General features: G+C 36.7%; 1 protein-coding gene across 2 annotated transcripts in view; it reads right to left on the bottom strand.

Annotated features, from left to right (window-relative positions):
• KCNH7 (potassium voltage-gated channel subfamily H member 7) overlaps positions 1 to 21,482 on the bottom strand; it is a 618,161-nt gene that overhangs the window by 266,740 nt on the left and 329,939 nt on the right. The gene's annotated exons all lie outside the window — the stretch shown is intronic.

The raw sequence follows: 21,482 nt of genomic DNA, 5'->3' as shown, positions 1-21,482 counted from the left end.
CCTCACCGGGCACTGCCAGTAGAAGTCCCACACAAAAGGGGAACGACAGAAACCAGAAGTGAAGCAATGCTATGGTGGCTTTCCTTATCTTTCTCCTTCTCTGTCTTTCCACCTTTATCTAGAACAATGAAAACAAAAAAAATTAGCAGGAGTGGTGGAATTGCACAGACCTAGCTTTAGTGATGTTCTGCCAGTGACAAAACAAAATAAAGCAAACAAACAATAACCTTTGTGAAATTTGAGTAGCGCTATATGTGTTCTGCTCAAATGTGGTGATTTTTAAAAATAAAACTTTAGGGGCTGAGTGTTGGTGCACCCATTTGAGTGTCCATACTTCTAAGGACCCATATTCAAGCTCCTGCTCCCCACCTCAGGGGGGGAATGCTTCATGAGTGATGAAGTAGATCTGCAGGTTTCTATTTATCTCTCCTCACTCTATCTCCCCTCCGTTCTCAATTTATCTTTGTCTTGTCACATAAAAAAATACAAAGAAAAAAGAAAGTAAAAATGCCCGCCAGGAAGAGTGGATTTGTAATGTAGGCACCAAGCCCTAGCAATAACCCTGGTGAAAAAAAAAAACTTTAAAAATTGTATAACTTTATAAGTCTGTTAAAGGAACTATTATAGATTTTTAAGTCCTATGAGTTTAGACTGTACAAAATCTAGAAAAAAAATAAGAAAAAAGTGAATATATTTGTAGTTGAATATTTTTAAATAAGAATAATAGTCACACAGATATGTACTTATTAATTTTTAAAAAAATATTTGTTATTAATAGTTTGTTACAAGACTATAAGATTGCAATATATACTTCTATACCACACCCATCACCAAAGTTCTATATCCCAACCTGCCCAGCTCACAAAGATAACCACCATAGTTCTCATAAGTATTACAGTTTGCTTGCTTTAATTTTGTTTGGATTTTTTGTTTGTTTGTTTGGCAAGCTTATATAAATCAGGTCTGTAGATTCCACATATGAGTGAAGCCATCTGGTAGTTGTCTTTTATATCTTTACTTATTTTGCTAACCATAATCAAATATATATCCATTTTGTCTCAAAGGCATATCATCTTTTTTTTTTATTGCAATGTAGTAGTCCATGGAATATATATTCCATAATTTCTTTAGCCAGTCATCTGTTGATGGGTATTTAGGCTGCTTCCACTCCTTGGCTATTGTGAGTAATACAACCATGAACAGAGGGGTGCAGATGTCCCTTCAAATTAGTGCTTGACTGTCCACTGGATAAAGGCCTAAGAGTGGCATTACTGGGTCATAATGCAATTCCATTTCTGTTTGTTTAAGGATTCTCCATACAACTTTTCAAAAGCAGTGTACCAGTTTGCATTCTAACCAGCAGTGAGATAGAGTTGACCTTTCTCCACAGCCTTTCTAACATCTGTCATTTTCTGGTTTGTTATTATAAGCCCTTCTCTCAGGTGTGAGATGGTATCTCAGTGTAGTTTTAATTTGCATTTCTCTGTTGTATGCTTCACATTGGTTAGGTCTTACCCCCTCGCCTCTGGGAGATTGTGGTTTAGCCCCTGCTAGTTTTGTGCTTCTCTTTCTCCCCCCTCCCCAAGTACTGGGAGAGTCCCTCTCTGCTGCCAGAGGAGAAAGATGGAGGAGCACATTGCCCGCTCGTGAATAAAGATTGTGTTCTCAGCTCAGCCGCGTGTCTCTGGTCGTCTCTGTGACCCGTCCATGAAGCCAGCCCTGGCGTAAAACAACATTTCTCTAATGACAAGTTAAGTGGAGCATTTCTTCATGTGTCTGGGAGCCACGTGTATAACTTCTTTAGGAAACTGTTTAGTTCTTTGGTTCTGTTTTTTATTGGGTTATTTTTTCTTCTTTTGTAGATCTATCTACAAGACTCTATTTCAAGTTGGTCTTGGTTCATCAACGTTGGACTGAGTTGCTATATTTTTCTCCCCACTTTCCTGTGTCGGGTTTTCCTAGTTGTTGCTATCTTCCTCGTTCTATTCTAGCACTGATCATTCCATTAAAAGTTGTGATTAAAACAGCTTCATTTCATAAACCTTTCCTCTCCATGAGTTTTAAATTCATAGAATACAGTGGATGTTTCTTCTAGTGTTGATGTTCTCTCTTCCACCTGGTTAAGTTTACTTCTGAGGCTTCTTACCTCAACTTGAACTGCATTCAAAGTGTCCTTTAAGCCCTGAAGTTCTGCTTGAAGTGTTTTGTTTTTTTTTTTTTTTTTGTTGTTGTTGTTATGCTGTGTAATTTATCACTTAGTTCTTGAATTGATTTTATTTTATTTAATAATGAGCTTTCTGAATTCTACATCTGTCAGATTTATTCTAGATCTGTGCCTGTCTGTTTTTTTTAACAGTCTTTTTGTTGTTATTGTTGCTAAAACCTGAACCCTAAAGTGCTTTCTCATCCACCAATCTAATTTGGAGCCTGTTGCCTCTGAGACTGGTTTTTAGTCATGGGAATCATTCATGAAACCCCTTTCTGTCCTCAAGCCACATATGTCTGTACTCATTTGTGGCTTATGTGATTTTCCTTTTTTTTTTTTTTTTTCTTTCATTCTTTTTTAAGTTGCCATTTCTTTAACTTAGGCCTCAAAGTGGTGAGCTTCACTGACAAACTCCCAGTCTGGTGCCAGCTATCCCAGACTATATGGCCTTTTGTCCCAGGAATTTCTTCCTCAGCCCCTTTATGTCCACAAGCCACACATGCTTGTACTACTCACCTGTGGCTTAGTGAGGTTTTCAAGAAATCCTGATTGTAGTTTGTTGAGTTTGCAGGTGATTTTTATTGCTTTTACTAGCTGACTGGGGAGAAAAGAAATGAGGCTGCTACTCCATAGCCACACCTCTAGAAGTCTCAGACTATATAAACACTTGTTTTTTTTTCAATTTATATCCAACCTTGATTTTTTTTTGTTTCTGCCACTCCCTCATATAATGATCACTTTATCAAAATATAAGTCAGAACAATAATTCAGTATCATAAAGTTCTGATAATAAACTAAAATATGAAATAAAGTTTTTTCTTCAAAGAGCTGTACCAATCTGTTGAGTAACTAGATGTTATATAGGCAGGAAAGGCATAAAAATCGTTTAGAAGACATAGAGCTATAGTATTTTAAAGCTCTTAAAAGTCAACCCAGAGTGCAGAGGGTTAAGCGCAGGTGGCACAAAGTGCAAGGACCGGCATAAGGATCCTGGTTCAAACCCCCAGCTCCCCACCTGCAGGGGAGTCGCTTCACAGACGGTGAAGCAGGTCTGCAGGTGTCTATCTTTTTCTCCCCTCTCTGTCTTCCCCTCCTCTCTCCATTTCTCTCTGTCCTATCCAACAATGAGGACATCAATAACAACAACAACAATAACTACAACAACAAAACAAGGACAACAAAAGGGAATAAATAAATATTTTTTAAAAAGTCAACCAAGACTACAGTTGTATTGCACCAAAAGACTCTGGTGTGTGTGTGTGTGTGTGTGTGTGTGTGTGTGTGTGTGTGTGTGTGTGTGTGTGTGTGTGTGTGTGTGTATGTGTGTGTGTGTGTGTGTGTGTGTGTGTGTGTGTGTGTGTGTATGGGGAGGTGTCATATCCTGCAACATGATGGCAGAGGAGGACCTGGGGGGGTGAATTGTTACGTGTAAAACTGAGAAATGTTACACATGTACAAACTATTACATTGTACTGTGGACTGTAAATCACTAATCCCCCATTAAAGAAATAAAAAAGTTAACCCAGTTAAAGCCAGAAAATATAAGGCAGAATTGTATACACAATTTCAAAGAAGTTCATTACAGCACAATGTTTAAAGAATTCTGAGTCAAAGAAACCTAGTAAACTATTTTCAGAGAAACCAATGAGAGAGTCATCTATAATCAGAAACAGCAGAATTAGAGATAATATACTTATTCTTGCATATATAAAGCTTTCAATATTTATTATTTTAGCACCAGTATGCTTGCTTGAAGAGCTATTTTATTTTAGAACATATAAAAGCAAGAAAATAAAAAAGAAGTTATATCTCTTACTATGACTTTACACTAAGCAACCAAAACATTCTACCTAACCATTTATCATATTATTTTCTCCCTTCCACACCCCTGCCCCCAAAAAACCTTTTCTTCCTTCCTTCCTTTCTCTTTCTTTCTTTCTTCTTCTCACCAAGGTTATCACTGGGGCTTTGGTGTCTGAATAGATGAGTCCCCCACTCCTGCTGGCCATTTTTATCTTTTATAGCTATTGCTGTTTTTTAATTATTATTTGATTAACCAGATACAAATTGAGAAGGAAGGAGAAGTTAAGAGTGGCAAAGAGAGAGAGAGAGAGAAAGAGAGAGAGAGGCACCAGAAGACTTGCTGGTGAGCTGGGGGTTCAAACCTGGATCTTGACACGTGTGTGCCCAGGTGCACCAATGCCTCATCCCACAGAATTATTTTCAAGTTGACCAAATGCCTCCTCTGAGTAACTGACATGTTATATATGGCCATTTTAATAGTCACATATGAAAGAGAATACAAGTAAATGGAGGGTATAGCCAGTGCAATGATGATGACATATATATTGATGAGATGAAAGATAACCTTAAAAACATATGTATGGATTGCCTGACTTGAGTTATGATTGTATCTATATAACACTGTGCAAATGTGTGCTTGAAGTAAGTTTATCAAAAATGATATTTAATATAGCTCTGAATTATGCGAACACAATTTACAACACAACATTAGATCAGAAACACATTAGTTATCAAAAGGGTCAGAATTTGTTATCATCTTTAGAAACTGACATTTATTGTGAATATTAGTCACAAGGTTTTGAGATATTTATTTTCTAACATAGACACTTGACTTATATGTTTGTCAGTGGTGAACTTCTCTTTGGGAATAAATTCAAAATGTGATAGTTCTGTGTGTAAGAAAATGTGTGATGACCAGTCTGGACATTAAAATCCTAAGTTCAATACAGTAAATTCTAAATTGCATCGTTATAAAATTTATGAGTAGGGGGACCAAGTATTTCTTTTTAACATGTCTGAAGCAGTTTAAAAGTTTCTTGTAACAGAAGTCTCAGACTTTAGAGGTGAAATGTTTGTTATTATTATTATATTTATTATTATTATTATTATTATTATTTTACCAGAGCAGTGCTCAGCTCTGATCTATGCTGGGGGATTGAACCTGGGGCTTTAGAGCCTCAAGAATGAGAGTCTCTCTGCAGAACCATTATGCTATCTACCCGTGCCATAAATTTTTCTTATTTTTTTCATAACACACAGACACACACACACTGGCATATGCAGTAACAAGTATTGAACACAGATCTTCACATACACAAGGCATATATTCTACCAGCTAAACTATCTATCTCCATGGATCCTGGAAAGATCTTTTCATGTCTTTACAATTAACAAACTAATCCCTTTGGCTCTCAATTTCTCTCTGTCTCCATCCAAAATAAATAAATAAATATTTTAAAAAGTATAAGGACCTAGCTAAAACCCACAACATACAAAGAGAAGCAGAAGCAGCACATAATTCTGAGTAGAAAGACTTCAAAGGGAGAGGAGAAATCATAATTTAAATGGATAGAGACTTGGATCAAGACAACTAGTAATCAGTATATATATATATATATATATATATATATATATATATATATCTGGGTAGTCTTCACACATCATTAAACAAGAACAGAGCTGACATGCAAATTCGTGAAGCGTTCCATATTTAAAAAAAAAAGAAGAACAGAGCAGAATGTATCATGTATCTGCTCTTACTGCCTATCTTCTGTGCCTAAAAGGATATTTACTCTATATAAGGTTAAATGCTACACATCGGAACACATGAAGTTTTCAAATATGAAAATGAATTAGACCTTTTCCAACATGTTTCAGTGACTATCATCCTTCCAGCACTGAAGCTGAAGGAAACCACATATAGCTTTCAAGAGCTGTTTGCTCAGGATATAATTCTATTTCTACAAAATGTGTGATTTAGAAATATTGTAGTTACAGAAGACTAAAAAGGTTATAATCAGACTCTTTAAAAGGTGACTTTTTAGGCAATGGCTCATTCTGTGATTCACCCTTCTTGAAATAACTATAAGAACATTCTTTCCAGTACGCTAATCCCTGAAAGTACGTCTGGTTGTTGAAAAGAAATGATCTTTACAGAACCAGGGTATTAAGGTAGCTCCATTTTTAAGGTATAGAATTGGAATAATCTTATTTTTTTAATAATGTGAAAGCATTGACTCCACTGACTGACGGGTTTTACAGCACCAAAATTTTTGCTCAGTGAGAGGTTTATCTTTGATCTTTAATTTTATTAAAGTCTTCTAGCATCACCGTACCTACCCAGCTAAGTTTATATAAAAGATACATAATGTACATATAATATGTATGTATTCCTTTACTTTTTAATTCAGGACTATTTTTATTTATACATATTTTTCTGGGATTGTTGATTTTTTAAATCTTTTTTTAAAATTGATTTATTATTGGATAGAGTGAGAACTTGAGTGAGGAGGAGTAGATAGAGAGGGAAAGAGACAGAGAGACACTTGTAGACCTGTTTCACCACTTGTGAAGCTTTCTCCTTGCAGGTGGGGACCAGGGGCTTAACCAGGTGCACCAGCACCCAGCCCCATATTGTTGATTTAGCTAGGAAGAAATGGCAAAAAGTAGCATTTAATTTACTTCATTGCAGTTGATTTCTAAGTGAAAATGTAAAAAAAAATCATTGCATACAATATAAAAATAAATAAAATCTTTATCTATAACTTACTATTGAGTTATAATATAGATAATTATGTTAAACATTGCTCACCTATAATTAAAGCAGATATATAAGGTAGAAATTAGTTGTAAAGACACATATTTAAAAATTTACCTACCAGTTCCTTTGCTAAGGATATATGCTATTGTGTGAGCACATTGCATCTATATTATGTGACAATGGGGTTCTTGAATAGTGCTCTCAACTGACTGAGCAGAGACTTTGGGGGTAAGTCCTGGTTGCCACAATGAAGGCAAAGAGTAACTTACTAAATATTTCTAGTGTGGACTTTCTGGGAAAAATAGGCTGATTCTTAGCTCAGATGTTTGCTCAAGATAGAACAACTTTATTCTCTATTTGACCTTGCTCAACTAAGTCTGTGTTGTTGAAGTTGAAGAAGTTTCTTGATTATCACAAGATGGTGGCATCCTCCAAAGAGAATCACTTTCTGGGGAACTCCAAATTCTTTTTTTTTCTTTTCTTTTTTATTTAAGAAAGGATTAATTAACAAAACCATAGGGTAAGAGGGGTACAACTCCACACAATTCCCACCACCCAATCCCCATAACCCACCCCCTCCCATGGTAGCTTTCCCATTCTCTATCCCTCTGGGAGCATGGACCCAGGGTCATTGTGGGTTGCAGAAGGTAGAAGGTCTGGCTTCTGTAATTGCTTCCCCGCTGAACATGGGCATTGACTGGTCGGTCCATACTCCCAGTCTGCCTATCTCTTTCCCTAGTAGGGTGGGTCTCTGGGGAAGTAGAGCTCCAAGACACATTGGTGGGGATTCAATCCAGGGAAGCCTGGCCGGCATCCTGATGACATCTGGAGCCTGCTGACTGAAAAGAGAGTTAACATACAAAGCCAAAAAATAGTTGAGCAATCATGGGCCCGAAGCTTGGAATAGTGGAGAGGAAGTGTTAGGGGGTACTCACTGAAAACTCTAGTGTACTTCTGCTTTCAGGTATATATTTTGCAGTAGTTTATGGATATGTGTGAACATATGCTCTCTCTCACAGAAACTGGTGTATATCTAGGTTTTGGGACTTTGTTAGAAAGTGAACCACCTGAGATGGAATTAGAGTATACTATGAAAGGAAAGGTCTCAAAATTCTGTAAAACCTTACAAGCTAGCTATTCACAATCTATGCTATTTCCTTTGTTTTACTCATGTTGCTATTCCTGAGCCCTTGGCAAAGTCTGATATAAATATTCTGGCATATGCTTAGTCCTTCTAGATTCCATCTTTAAATTGAGAATCTATTCTTGTATTAGATGGGTCAATAGGATAATAGGCAGTGGGAGGAAAATGCTAGTTCTCTTATGGCTATCATGGACAGTTGAGGATGAGGGTAGGTAGGGTGTTGATCTTTTTTCAGACTGCTAGTGATTAAAAACATAGGGGAGCCTTTCTATGTTGATGATGGGAATGTAATTTGGTCCAACCCCTGTGGAAAGCCATCTGAAAATTTCTCATAATGCTGGAAATGGGCCTATCCTAATACCCAGCAGTTTCTCTACTGGGGATATGTCCAAAGGAAACAAAGACAGCTGTTCAAAGATCATATATATATATATCACAACAGCACAATTTGTAGTAGTTCAAAATCAGAAGCATCTCAGGTTACAATAAATGAGTAACTAAGAAAGTTGTGGTTTGTATAGGTGGACTTCCGGGAAGCTTGGTGTGTAGTCATGGAGTAATGGGGATCGGATCAGGCTTCTCTTCAAGACAACAAATAACCACAACTATAGACCTAAACAGAATCCACCAAGTACAGCTGAAACATCCACAGCCTCAGTGCTGTCACCACACATTATGCTGCTACTGAATTCTTACTTCCCAATGTTGCCAGAGATACTGAGCCTGAGATATCAACCTCCCAACTTGTCAACTCGTCAAATCTGGTGAGATCTTTCCTAATACACAGGATGACATAAACTCACTTTAGGTGGCACATCATTTAACACAGTTATAGAGACTAGATACAGGCTAGGGATTAGGGTACTGTATACAGGTGAACATGTATCCATAAGCAAGGGGCAATTATATAACTCAAAGTAAAAGTGATCAATAGCCCTCTGTAAATAAGACTTAGACCTACTAAGCCTGGGATCCTCGAAGTGCCTAGAGAAGGCATCATTATTGTCTAATGGGCCAGACTTAGACCAAATTAATTTGTGAGTTTAGCAGAATGGCCCAAAGAAGAAAGATCCCACAAATTTAATTCTGGTTGGGAACAACAAATGATAGTCAATGCTTAAAGAAACTCAAGCAAAAAACTATAAAATCATGGGCCCTTAGGAACATGCCTAAAATGGGTTTCCTACCTTCTTTCCACCATAAGATCTCTATTTTCATCTGTTTTACTTCTACTTTTTGTTTCCTGTTCATTAATAATTCCGTCCCACTTTGTATCTTTGCCCTTCAGACCAAGTTGCAGATGCTATCATGATTCCATCCTGACTTCCCTAGGCAGAACACCTCGCCAGTGTGTATTGAAAACTCTCAGCTTAGAGCCCTACCCCACAAGGGAAATATAGAAATAGCCTGGGGGCTTAGATTGACCTGCCAACATCCATATTCAGCCGAGAAGCAATTACAGAAGCTAGACCTCCCCACATTCTGCACCCCAAAACCAATTTTGGTCCGTACTCCAAGTTGGGGAGAAATGGTAGGGGGAAGATGAACAGTGGGTTTGGAACTCCAATGCCATCAGGAACTAGAGAGAGGGGGAAAAGAGGGAGGACATTTGGATGTAATAATAGGTATATGTGTGACTTGGAAAGGAAGAGAAGATGGGAGCAAAAAAAAAAAGAGGCCAAATATATACAAATATAACAAATGGTTGTAGAAACAATAATTGGCCCATATCTGCAACTTTGGAAGGAAATTCTGTAGCTAACAATGGAGGGATTGGGAGTCTAGAACTCTAGGGGTTGGAATAGTGCAGAGATGTACCCCTATCATCTTATAGTTTTGTAAATCAATAAAAAAAGAGAAATTTATGATATATATATATGCAATGTTATGTTACTCAGCTGTTAAAAATGATGAAGTCATCTTCTTCACTTCATCTTTGATGAAGCCAAATGAGAAAGATGAATATCAGATTATCTCGTTCATAGGTAGAACTCAAGAAACAAGAACAAAAAGGAAAAACACAAGTGAAAGTTGGACTAGGTATGTTGTATTGCACCAAAGAAAAGGATTATGGAGAATAAGGGGATGAGGTGGAGAAGGAATTATGATTTTGGTGCATGATGGTGGAGATGGAACTATATTGGGCTGGAGAGTGTTTTGCAGACACCTATCAGGGGGAGATGAGAAATTTGGCCCATGTGTCAATTGTACTGTAAACCACTATTGTATCTTATTAACCCCAATAAAATTTTTAAAAGAGAGAATGCTAAATAAAAGTAGGAAAGAAAGACAAGTTCATCTTTCATAGAAGACACTTTGTAATTTAAGCAAGTGTCATTGGAAGATGGCATATCCTTGGAGTTTTAGTAGATAAGTATCTACTAGGCTGAGGCAGTTGCCAAATATTTGGGATTGATCTGTCACATACTACCTACAGAACCTTAGTTTTCTTTCTTTAAAAAAATAATTATTAGTGATTTAATATTAATTTATAAAATTGTAAAATAACAGGGGTATACTTCCATACAGTTCCCACCACCAGAGTTCCCTGCCCCCATCCCTCCACTGGAAACCACAGTAGTTTTCTCAAGGTCACCAATATGAGCTAATTCTTTAACTCCAGCCTGAATAAACTTTAGTATTATCTACTTTGTGGGGGTAGTTTTTTAATAATTGCAATGTCTTAGGTGAAACTACTAGGTACTTAACTAGAACCATTCAGTGAGCAGCAATTGTCTAAGGTTTGCAGGCATTTTTGTTGTAATTATTCTATCTTGTTAACAATATGAAAAATTTTAAACATTCAGTTTTCTTTTTTAAAAAAATTTAAAAACATTGATTTATTTATGACTGAAATGGGGAGAGAAGATCAGAGCATTACTCTTAATCATGCAGAATTCTAGGGATACAATTCAGGTCTTGAGAATCCAGTAGTTTATCCACTGTACTAACTTCCAGGCCACAAACATATAACTTTGTTAGTGATCTTAGTTTCAGACTTTAGATCTCACGATGACAGTGTTTCCTAGCTAATAGTATATTAAAAGATAGACTGACATTGTTGTGGCATAGCACAGACTGTAGAATGTAATTGGCTGGGGCTAAAGTCAGACTACATGGGATTGTAGATGCATCTAACTGACTTAAGCACAGACAGTCAGAAGTACAGCCCTTTCTTTCCCCAGTTGCTCATGCGAGTACAGCTGGGTTGCCCATGACCCAGGATGCTGTTTCTGAACAGAAAAAAAGAACATGTGGGGCTAAATTTCTGGTAACTAACTCATGGACTTACGAACCTAGTTTATTCTTACCCCCGTTGATAACTGTTTATCTCGTGGGGATGAATTTTTTGTAACTAAGTCACAGACTTATGGGCCTAGCATATTCTTACCCCTGCCAGTAACTGGTAATTGCTTATCTTGCTGCCTCAATAAATTGTGGATTTGTTTAAACCTGCATACATCTGCACTACCACAAAAGCCCTTTATTTTTTAACTACAACATTACATGAGTCTATTAGAAAAGAAATAGGAAATGAATTTGGAAGATTACACAATTTATTATGTTGTTTTTCTTTCAAGTTATGACTATCTTTTTTAAAAAAAAGAAGTGAAAGCTGAATTTAAAGTTTATAAATTGAAAGTTGGAAAATAAACCCTCATCATGTAGACTATTGAATAAAAAACACAAATACTCATGTGAGTAGGTGTCTATTAGATATTAAGAGATGACTATGTGACATAGCCTCCTTATGGTAACATTGGCAGGCAGTGACAGCCTTTAACAGTCTGTCAACTTACCAAAAATATTAATTCTAGGTTTTAATTTTTGCCCTTAGGATCCTCCCTCTCACACCTGGTGTTTACAACACTTCTTGTGGGATTATATAAAAAAGGTATTTTCACAATAAGACTTATACCTGTTTTATCAGATTGAACAATTGGTACCTAGAATAAAGTTTTCATTATCTACTAGGAACAAACTAATAAATTTCAAAATTACTTTATATCTAAACTTATATGTATTATTTTTCTTTTATATCTTCCACCCTATTAATAGTTAATATTAAAATAAGTGTGAAGCCATATGTAATGATTCAGTTTATCCACTTTTGTGTCCACCCTTCCTTAAAAGAAATAAAAGATATAACTCTTTCCAGAATACCTTTGTAGAATGCTTAGGATCTGCATTTTTCCTACTTGATTTAGAGAAATGATCCTGAGAGTCTAAATGACATGATCAAGGTAAATGAAGCAGACAAACATTTCACAAGTATTAAGTCTCAGTTCAAAGAACTAGTGCAGACCCTGAAAGAGAAAGTTATATATGCAGAATTCTTCCCAAAGAACTTCAAGTCCATAATCCCTAGAATTTCCAATACAATTGACATTTCCCACTTTTTTTTTGCATAAACTTTGGGCCTATCTTTGGTAGTAAATTGAAAGATATAGAGATACATGGGATACGGGGCAACAAGCAGCAGCAGATGTGTTTCTCTCCTGTCCTCTCCTCTCCCGGATCAACTAGGAATAACAAAAGAGACCACCTGGGACTGAAACAAGACAGTACTAGAACTAATTCAGGAGCCAGCCAAATCACCAGTGAGTGCAAACACGTGTGGCTAGTGGACAGAGAGGAACCTAGGGAGAAATTAAGTGGCTGGTAACAGTCCAGCAGTTTATCAGTTGAGACACCACCTCCAGTCTCTTTCACCAACAAGGGGACAGCTGAAAGGAGGAGAGGACTCCCCTGAGACTCACCAAGTGCAACTCTGAGTCTCCACTGCTACTGCACTCAGAATCTGGAGCAGTGGCAGGGAGGCCCTGTGCTGACACCAGGGGACAGAGAACTAACCAGGTAACTCAGGAGAAGACGTATATCTCGGTGGCATAGTCCTGGGGCTGTGACAGTCTCTTTGCATGAACACTGGATCATCTCTGCCACACCCTGCTTTTTCTCTTGGTCAGGAGTCAATAATTAAGCTAAGAAGCCTGCTTATAGTTTAAAAGCCCTCAGGCTCCCATAGCCTACAGGGAAGAAAAAAGACAAAAGAGGCTTTTAAGCCACTGAGCTTCAAATCAGGGATTAAAATACTATTGAAACAACTGTTAACTTCCACAACTGTGAACCCTTTAATTAACTTACTTAGATACAAGTCAATCCAGGCAATAGTAATCAGTAATTTGAAAAATACTGAGAGAGGGACCTCATAGCATAATATATAAAATGCTTAAACCAACAAGAAGAAATATTGGAGAAATGAACCAGCAAAAGAGTCCAGCTAAAAGCCCCCCAAAGGGTGAAGCACAAAATAATGAGGTCAACATCCAAACACTAGTTAAGTAAATAATCACAGGAGTGAGTAAAGGGTTTGAAAGAGTTTTCACCAGAAATGCAGAAACAACAAATGAGACTTTGGAAGAAAACACTAATTATCTCAAGGTTATTAGAGAACTGAAAGCTGAAATAGCTGAGCTAAGAACACAACTAGTTGAACAAACTAAAACAGTATCAGAACAGCGTAACAAAATAGATGAACTCCAGAAAACAGTAGGGGGGAGAGAGAATGGAATCGGTGAGGCTGAAGACAGAATTAGCAAGATTGAGGACGAATTTGAGACAACTAAAAATCATGTAAGAGATCGCAAAAAGAGATTAAGAGATACTGAAAACAACAACAGAGACCTATGGGATGACTTCAAAAGAAACAATATATGCATTATTGGCTTACCAGAGGAAGAAAGAGAGGGAGAGTAAGAAAGCATTCTTCAGGCCATAATAGCTGAAAACTTCTATAGTCTAGACAAGACCAAAGACATAAAGGTTCAAGAAGCCCAGAGAGTCCCAAATAGAATTAACCCAGACTTAAAGACACCAAGACACATCCTATTTAGAATGGAAATAAATAAGGATAAAGAAAGGATCCTGAAGTCTGCAAGAGAAAAACAAAGAGTAACCTAAAGAGGAAAACCCATAAGATTAACATCAGACTTCTCCACACAAACACTACAGGCCAGAAGAGAATGGCAAGATATCTATCGAGTATTCAATGAGAAAGGCTTTCAACCAAGAATACTGTATAATGCTAGACTGTCATTCAGACTAGATGGAGGCATTAAAACCTTCTCAGACAGCAACAGTTGAAGGAATCAAATATCAACAAGCCTGCCCTTAAAAAAGTTCTGAAAGGTCTCCTATAAACAGTTAGACCACCATAAATAGGCCATATATCAGAACACTCTAAAACTCTATAAAAATGGCCTGAAAATATCTTCAATCTTTTATATTAATAAATGCCAGTGGCCTTAATTCACCTATTAAAAGACACAGAGTAGGAAGATGGATCAGAAAACACAACCCAAGAATATGCTGTCTACAGGAAACCCACCTAACTCAACAGGACAAACACAGACTCAGAGTGAAAGGATGGAAAACTATCATATAGGCCGATGGCCCACAAAAAAAGCACAGGAATAGCTATTCTCATATCTGACATGATAAACCTTAAAATAGATAATATGTATATATATATATATATATATATATATATATATATATATATATATATATATATATGAATGGACACTAATTAATGGTCAGAGGATCAGTCAATCAAGAGGACTTAACAATTATTAACATCTATGCACCCAATGAGAAGCCATCTAAATACATCAAATGTCTACTGAAAGAGCTACAGCAATATATTAAGAGCAACACAGTCATAGTAGGGGACTTCAACACCCTACTCTCTCAACTTGACAGATCATCCAGGCAGAAAGTCAATAAAGACATAAGGGAGCTAAATAAGGAGATAGATAAAGTAGAACTATTGGACATTTTCAGAGTCATTCATCCCAAGAAACCGGAATACACATTTCACTCAAGTCCACATGGGTCATTCTCAAAGATAGACCATATGTTAGGCCAAAAAGACAGCATCAGAAAATTCAACAGCATTGAAACCATCCCAGGCATCTTCTCAGACCACAGTGGAATTAAACTAACACTAAACAATCAACAAAAGATGAGTAATAGTCCCAAAATGTGGAAGCTAAACAGTACAGTCCTTAATAACTACTGGGTCAAAGAAGAAATAAAGGAAGAAATCAAAATGTTTCCAGAGTTCAATGAAAATGAAGACACAAGCTATCAAACTATTTGGGATACTGCTAAGGCAGTACTGAGAGGGAAGTTCATAGCCATACAAACCCACATTAGGAAACAAGAAAAAGCACAAATAAACAGCCTGATTGCACATCTTAATGACGAAGAAGAAGAAGGAGAAGGAGAAGGAGGAGGAGGAGGAGGAGGAGGAGGAGGAGGAGGAGGAGGAGGAGGAGGAGAAGGAGAAGGAGGAGAAGGAGAAGGAGAAGGAGAAGAAGAAGAAGAAGAAGAAGAAGAAGAAGAAGAAGAAGAAGGAGAAGAAGAAAATAACCCTAAAGTAAGTAAAAGGACAGAAATCACTGAAGTTAGGGCAGATCAATAACACTGAAAATAAGAAAACCATACAAAAGATCAACAAAAGTAAATGTTGGTTCTTTGAAAGAGTAAACAAAATCAACAAACCTTTAGCCAGACTCACAAAACAAAAACGGGAGGAGACCCAAATAAATCAGATAGTAAATGAAAGAGGAGGTATCACAACAGACACCACAGAAATTCAACATATCTTGTGATGCTTCTATAAACAACTAAATGCCATCTAGCTAGAGAACCTGGAAGAAATGGACGATTTCCTAGATACCTACCAACTTCCAAAACTAAGTAAAGAGGAAGTAGATAACATGAACAGGCCCATCACAGCTAATGAAATTGAAACAGTTATCAAAAAACTTCCCAAAAATAAAAGTCCTGGACCAGATGGTTTTACAAATGAATTCTAGAAACCTTCAAAGAAGAACTAATACCTCTACTTTTAAAAGTCTTCCAAAATATAAAAAACACTGGAATACTTGGTACTAGAACATGAATAGACACACTGCCCAATGGAATAAATTTGAGAGCCCAGAAGTAAGCCCCCACACCTATGGACATCTAATCTTTGACAAAGGTGTCCAGACTATTCCATGGGGAAAGCAGAATCTCTCTTCAAAAAATGGTGTTGGAAAAAATGGGTTGAAAAAAGCAGAAGAATGAAACTGAACCACTGTATTTCACCAAATACAAAAGTAAATTCCAGGTGGATCAAGGACTTGGATGTTAGACCAGAAACTATAAGATACTTAGAAGAAAATATTGGCAGGATTCTTTTCCGCAAAAATTTTAAAGACATCGTCAAGAAACTAATCCAATTACAACAAAGATAAGGCAAGCATAAACCTATTGGACTACATTAATTTAAAAAGCTTCTGCACAGCAAAAGAAGCCACTACCCAAACCAAGAGACCCCTCACAGAATGGGAGAAGATCTTTACATGCCATACATTAGACAAGAGGTTAATAACTAGAATAAATAAAGAACTTGCAAATCTCAACAAGAAAACAAATAACCCCATCCTAAAATGGAGGGGGGGACATGGACAGAATATTTACCACAGAAGAGATCCAAAAAGCCGAGAAACACATGAAAAAATGCTCCAAGTCTCTGACTGTCAGAGAAATACAAATAAAGACAACAATGAGATACCACTTCACTCCTGTGAGAATGTCATATATCAGAAAAGGTAACAGCAGCAAATGCTGGAGTGGTTGTGGGCACAAAGGAACCCTCCTGCACTGCTGGTGGGAATGTCAGTTGGCCCAACCTCTGTGGAGAACAGTCTGTAGAACTCTCAGAAGGCTAGAAATGGACCTACCCTACGACCCTGCAATTCCTCTCCTGGGGATATACCCTAAGGAACCCAACACACCCATCCAACAATATCTGTGTACACATGTTTTTGCTGGCACAATCTGTAATAGCCAAAACCTGGAAGCAACCCAGGTGTCCAACAGATAAGCGGCTGAGCAAGTTGTGGTATATATACAATGGGATACTACTCAGCTATAAAAAATGGTGCCTTCACCATTTTCTGACGGTCTTGGATGAACTTTGAAAAATTCATGTTAAGTGAAATAAGTCAGAAACAGAAGGATGAATATGGGATTATTTCACTCTCAGGCAGAAGTTGAAAACCAAGATCAGAAGAGAAAACACAAGTAGAACCTGAACTGGAATTGGCATATTGCACCAAAGTAAAAGACTCTGGGGTGGGTGGTTGGGGAGAATACAGATCCAAGAAGGATGACAGAGGACCTAGTGTGGATTGTATTGTTAGATGGAAAACTGGGAAATGTTATGCTTGTACAAACTACTGTATTTACTGTCGAATGTAAAACAGTGATTCCCCAATAAAGAAATTTTCCCTTACTCTATATTGTAGAATGTTTTGACTGACCTTGGCCACTAATTCTCTGTAACATGAAGGATGAAAAGGATTATTGGTTTAGGATTAAGGGAAAGCAACATATTTTTGATTCTGTAAAATAATGGTATGATTCTACTTTTGAGGTTCATCAAAAGCTAGATCTCCATGTCCTCAGATTATTAGATCTTCTGCATCAGAACTTCTAATCCATAGTCCATAAATTTGGATAATTCACAGTAACTTTCTACTTATCCATCAAAACTTTACCTGGTTAGAAAAAAGGTAGCAATAGGTTAAACATGTTATTGGGCATCATTTTTATTCCTGAAGGCTAATTCCGCTCAGTGATGGATTAGTGATGGCATATCCCCTTAACCTCTAAAGTAATTTGTTTTTATGTGCTCAGCTTGGAATTATGTCCTCATTATTAATATTTCATACCAACAAGTAGGGGCCTCAATATGTTCATCTGCTAGACTGGCAGAATGCCTGCCACAAATACCTAAATATCACTACTATGAATATGAAATGATTTTCAACTTCCTTCAGTTGCCATAAAATTTATTTTACATTTATTTTATTCATTATGCTTAAAGTAGAGTATCCGAAGAAATAAGGTATAATTCTTTCCTGGTCATCACTTGTTATAATAGCATGTGCAAATAAACCACTTTGTTTAAACAAAAAGAGGAATTGTCTTAATTTGCATAAGTTAAACAACATAGATTATTTAAGTTCCTTTATTATTTAGTATACCACCCACTGGGATTTAATATGTTTTGTGTACAAATTCTAGGAAAATGAGTACCATAAAATATCTTGATAAGAAATACCCAATAATGACAATTTTACTGAATGAGAAAACAAGAAAAAAAAAGTGCAGCACTTTAAATGTCCCTAGATCATTCAAGAAATAAGAAATGACATAAAATTTCCTTATGTGAAGATTTTCACTGATAAATTTTAAATTTGAAAGCAGGCTATGGATTAGGAGTATATTATACTTATTTATTCTGAGATGACTGAAATTTCTCATTTCTCATAGATAAAACAAAAGGAAAAGGGCCAATTAAGTAGCTCACTTGGATAGGGAACTGTTATACCATATGTACAAACCAGATTTGAATCCATCCCCCACAGCACTGAAGGAAGCTTTGGTGCTGTGGTCTCTTTCGTTCACTCCTTCTCTCCTCTTTGCCTTTCTGTCACTATAAAATATAGGTAAGAAAAAATTGCAATGGATAAATAAAATGATGGTTAGAACATGTTTAATATAGTAAACAATGAAAATATGCTGGCTTGTCATTTATTACTTTAAAATATTTAGAAGTTTAAGAGGTATAGGAAGTAGCTCATTGAGGACAGCATGCCTTTCATGCTCAAGTCTTAGGACAGATCTCAGGAACCACATGGGAATACCAAAAATGACACAAAGCGAAGCTCTATGAACTAAATGGAACACTGACTCTATCTCGCCTTCTCTTTCTGAAACTAAGAGGGAAATCTGTATCCTCTTAGATAGTGAGGGCTGGTTGGGAGTGGGGATTAGGGCAAGTAGATAGATGCCTCACATCCCGGACACCACAGCTGTGTTCATTGACACTGAAGTGAAAAGATAAAAGGGAAGGAAGGAAAAGAGAGGAGCTTTTTAAATATATATTTTTTAATTATTTATGAGAAAGATAGGAGGGGAGAGAAAGATAGGAATAACCAGACATCTACTCGGGTACATGTGCTGCCACAGATAGAACTCAGGACCTCATGCTTGAGAGTCCAATGCTTTATTCACTGCACCACCTCCTGGACCATGAGAGATAACATGTTTGCAAGTCACTTTCTTCAGTCTAGAACCCATACCACAATGTTACTCATTGTGGAAGACTAAGAATCTTTTAAAGAAATCAATCTAAGAGGCTATGCTTTCTAAAGTCTCCTAATACTAAATTTTCTTCTCAAAACAGGCACTCAGGGTCAACAAAATAGGTCACTTGATAGTGTGCTGGTTTGCCACTAGCACAACCCTGTTTCTAGACCGCCACATGAAAGAAAGATTTGATGCTATGGTATCTCTCTTTCCCTGTCTCTATCTCAGAAAAAAATCAGCTATTTTTATTATCCTTTCTTCTTCCTATTATACTTCCCTGATATAAATAAATCTTTAAAAATAAAAAGAAATCTACTTTTGTATGAAGCACAGTCACTTTGCCCTCATCCATTTTTATTTAAGAATAGATTATCATTTTGGATATTACATGTATTCACTGACGGCTTTGTTGTCATTTTAAGTAGTTTATTTATAGTAAGTTGTGTCTAAGTCTTCCTGACAGATTCAATTCCATATGACCTAATACTGTGGCTACAAACTACATATCCAAGTTAAACTAGTTATCTTTAAAACATGATCACTATGTACAAGGAAAAGAAAGTAAGAGACTATCAATTCACCACTCTATAAAAATATCATCTATTGCTTATTTAATCAGTAAATATTCATTAAGTACTTAATAAAGACCAAGCCCTTCAAGATTTGTTTGCTTTATTCTGCAAGGACACATCAGACAATATAATTGCCATTGAAGGGCTTTCATTCTGACGAACAAGGGCCAAGGAGAGATAAAAAACTCTAAACATTTAACAATAGTCCTGTTACAGCAACTATGAGAGAATTATATATTGAACACAAAGGTACCAACTAGAAAAGTAAAGCAATTACAGCAGTTGTGTGTCACATGTGTTTTTATTAAAATAAACTTTCAGGGGATTAATGATAAGAGATTACTAGTATTTGGTCAACTTAATATCTAGTGTTTTTATTTCATTTAAGATTAGGAGAGGCATCAGAGCACCAATCTTGTACATGTGGTATAGGAAACTGAACCAGAAATCTTAGTGTATACAAGTCTGATGTACTAGCAGATGTACTAGTTACCTGGCATCTCTCTTTAATTTTTAAGGAAATTATAAATAGCTACTTGTATCAGTGTTAAATATGCATGTTAAATTACATGATGCATATATTTACTTAGAAAGCTGTGAGTAAGGGTTGCTATATAATTAATAAATATATTATAATGTGATCAAAATAAGCATATTTATGATTTATCCCTTTTCATTTACCAAAATTATCACCAAACTTCTTAATCTTCAGTGTGTAAATGTTTTAGGGTTCAAGATTTTTCTTAAGTGCTTCTATTTAATTGTCTTCAGTAAAAAAATTCACTGAATAATCAGTAAATAATTCTGTAAAACACAGATGTTATTTATTACCATGGCTGGGATATTTTATTTTTCATGAGAAAAACTACTTATAGTAGTAGAAGTAAATATATAAAACACTGCAAATGTAACTGCTTGAGAGTTTGAGCCCTATATGCTGACTTTTATTACTCATTCTTCAGATTGACAGAAGAGTCTGTCTCAGCTCATTATTTCAGGACTTTAACAGTCTCTTCTTAACTTTATAATAGTTGCTTTTCATCTTAATTTATTTTCCTGCTAAAAATATAGATGAATAAAACCTCAATCATATAGGTGTAGAGTCTTGGCTCAACAGAACTGTGTGATTCTCTTATTCTGGTCTCTAAGTAGAGCTGTATAAATATACTTGAAGTGAAATCTATTTACTTATTAGATGATAATGGGATGCATTGGATCGACCTTCTCGTGGTGCATCCCGTGAGTACCCATTCATTGGGGAAACTGACGATCCTTCCTAGCCGACTGAATCCACATGGATCCCAGTCACTTTCAAAGCCAGCAACAAGCAGCTCCTGACAGCTTTCAACCTGACACTGTTGACTGGCTACGGAAGAAGGGCAAACGCTAGAAGATTAGATGATAATGATTTTCTGAAGCTATTTAGGGGGTAACACACTTTTCTTTTTTAAAATTTCCATTTCAGGGTTCAGTGTTATGAATGTCATGTGAATTTATACAGAAAAAAAAATCTGGGGGTCGGGTGGTAGCGCAGTAGGTTAAGTGCACAGCTCGTGGTGCAAAGCTCAAGGACCGGTAAGGATCTGGGTTGGAGCCCCCGGATCCGCACCTGCAGGGGAGTTGCTTCACAGGTGGTGAAGCAGGTCTGCAGATGTCTTTCTCTCACCCTCTCTGTCTTCCCCACCTCTCTCCATTTCTCTCTGTCCTATCCAACAAAGAACAACATCAGCAATAACAATAATAACCACAACAAGGCTACAGCAACAAGGGCAACAAAAGAAGGAA

This window comes from Erinaceus europaeus, chromosome 18, assembly GCF_950295315.1.
Source record: "Erinaceus europaeus chromosome 18, mEriEur2.1, whole genome shotgun sequence".
NCBI classification, from domain to species: Eukaryota; Metazoa; Chordata; class Mammalia; order Eulipotyphla; family Erinaceidae; genus Erinaceus; species Erinaceus europaeus.
This window is presented reverse-complemented; position numbering and strand designations above follow the sequence as displayed.